Source organism: Ursus americanus, chromosome 5 (assembly GCF_024610735.1).
Source record: "Ursus americanus isolate L20-20 chromosome 5, mUrsAme1.1.p, whole genome shotgun sequence".
Taxonomy (NCBI): domain Eukaryota; kingdom Metazoa; phylum Chordata; class Mammalia; order Carnivora; family Ursidae; genus Ursus; species Ursus americanus.
The window spans coordinates 79,960,566-79,963,436 of NC_142131.1; the positions used below are offsets into that span (position 1 = coordinate 79,960,566).

The 2,871-nt window shown below is 38.7% G+C and overlaps 1 pseudogene; it reads left to right on the forward strand.

The window, feature by feature from the left end:
* The first annotated feature begins 884 nt into the window (after positions 1-884).
* Positions 885-1,826, forward strand: LOC123780257 (olfactory receptor 2V1-like; annotated as a pseudogene).
* The last annotated feature ends 1,045 nt before the right edge of the window (positions 1,827-2,871 follow it).

Consider the following 2,871-nt stretch of genomic DNA (forward strand, 5'->3'; position numbering starts at 1 on the left):
GTTAAGGTTCTGTGAATCCATTCCTTCCTAATTCTACATCAAGACAGTTCTTGGCCATAACTCTTTTTCTTAAGTTTTGCTTGCCTCATCCTCATCCATAAGGAGATGGTACAAAATGCCAATAACAGAGGAACAAAGCCAAAAATTTAGATAAGATAACACAGAACTTTATGGAAGGATTTGCACAAATGCGTATATTTGTTGTATAGGGGAAAACTAACATGACAGATAAACAGTGTTCAAGATGATTGAATATTCTTCTAATCAGTCTACATTGGCTGATGACTCACAAGGACCATGTGAACCATTTCAAGTCACTTTCAGGGCTTTCCAGGCCAGTCCCAATGATTAGAGAGATAAAATGTCCCACCCATGACTAATCAAGTCACCTGCTTAGTGATCTGTGAGTACCCTAAAGATAAATCTAGACATAGTTGGTTAATCTAAAAGCAATAAATAAATATGCAGAGATTCCTGGTCCCATCAGTGGTTATGCATTAGAAACTGTGTCCATTTTGGAAAGCCTATATCACAGCACCAAGACATAGGGGGATTTTCATACTAGCTAAAAATTACACTTGTAATCCTCAGAAATGATAGCAACACTGTGCCAAACAATGTAACATAGTATGATCAAAATCACTATTCTTCATTAGCATTGCTTATTCTGCCATATGGGTTGCTAATACTATTTCAAATAACAATAGATAACACACCATTCATCTTTCCCACATTCAAATATATTGCAACATATTTGGATTTGCTCAGTAATTATTCAAGTTTCCAGAATAGATTCAAATCAGTAGTGCATTTATATGGTAAGAGCAGTAAAACTCTTGTGTTTTTCTTCCATGATCCTCCAAATCAAGCCAGTAGACGAAGGCATGGAGCAAGGAAATGAATCCTCCACCACAGGTTTCATTCTACTTGGCTTTTTCTCTGACTCCCAGCATCCTAGACTCCTCATCTCCATTGTCCTTCTGATTCTTGGGGTGGCCATCACAGGAAATTCCATCCTAGCCCTGCTGATCTGGTGTCATGCTTGCCTCCACACCCCCATGTACTTCCTGCTCAGCCAGCTCTCCCTCATGGACCTAATGTTAATCTCCACCACTGTCCCCAAGATGGCCACCAACTTCTTCTCTGGACATCGGTTTATCTCTCACATTGGCTGTGGAGTCCAAATCTTTCTGTACTTGATGCTAGGAGTGGCTGAGTGTGTTCTTCTGACTCTCATGGCCTTCGACCGCTATTTGGCCATCTGTAGCCCCCTCAGGTATCTGGTCATCATGACACCCCTGTATGCAAATGGCCACTGGCTCGTGGGCTGGGGGTGTGCTCATCTCCTTAATGCACACAATTTATGCAATCACTTCTCTACTTGTGGCTCCAGGAAAATTCACCATTTCTTCTGTGAGGTAATGGCCCTTCTGAAGCTCTCTTGTGAGGACACTTCAACCTATGAGAAAGTGGTATTAGTGTCTGGCATTGCTTTTCTTCTCATCCCTTTTGGACTCATTGTGACTTCCTACATCCTCATCTATTTTACTGTTCTCCACATGAACTCCTCTGAGGGCAAAAACAAAGCTCTAGCTACCTGTTTCTCCCACCTTGGTGTGGTAAGTCTCTACTTTGGTCCAGCCATGATTATTTACATGACACCACGTTCCTCTCTCCCCTCAGAGGTGGACCAGCATCTCTTTGTGTTTGATGTAATCATTACCCCCATGCTTAACTCCCTCATCTACAGCCTGAGGAACAAAGAGGTATTGGGGGCTCTGAGGAAGGTTCTATGGAGAAAGCTGTTGTTTAAACAGAGAAGATGATGTCACTTGTTCCTTAAACCCAGATTCTTTATTGTTCTCCTAGTTAATGCTAATGCTATTATGAAAAACTGGACTCTAGGTTTCAATTGTCAACCCACATTACAAAAATTATACTTCTTTCCTTTCATATTTTTTAATAATGTGTACTATACTACAATGGGTCAGGGAGCTCCTGTTTAACAGTATTACCTAAATTGACTGTTAGTTCCCCTATAAATAAAATTCTGGGAAGTGACCTAGGCATATATATTCAATAAACTTTACATGATTTAAGATATCTCCCTACATAACATGGTCCTAATGTACCTTTTCAACCTCATGGCCTATACTCATCATCAATAGACTCAGACATGCCTCATATTGGCTTATTCAGCCTTGGACTTCTCATATGATTTCATGAGTCATCATTTTTTAGACACAGCATGGTATTATCTCTGTCACATGTGTCCATCTATTGAAATGCCACTCTTCCGTGAGCTGTCTCAAAACTCTCTCTTTGATTTCCTGGCTTCTTTATTACAGATTCTGTCAGTTTCCCTTTTCCTATGACTTACCACATTTTTTCAGGTCTGAAAAAAATTATTAATAAAATGATTACTTACTCTAGAAATTTTCAAAAAATACAATGAAGGGGAGGGGGGAGCCCATATTCTGACCAACTAAAGGAAAATACTGTCAACAATTTTGTATATAAAATCTATTAATTCTTTCTATGCAACATATTTTTCTTTCAAAATTATTTTTTTTACTGAAATATAGTTGACATTAAATTATACTAATTTCAGGTGTACAACATGGTGATTAGACAATCAATTACAATATAAAATGCCCATCGCAGTCAGTAGAGCTATTGTCTGTCCCCATAGAAAGTTATTACAATACTGTTGATTATATTTCCTATGCTGTACTTTTCAACCTAGTGAGTTATTTGCATTATAACTAGAAGTTTGTATCTCCTAATCCACCTTCACCTATTTTGCCTATTCCTCTCCCATCCCCTCTGGCAACCATCATTCTGTTCTCTGTATTTATGAGTTTTTTTGTT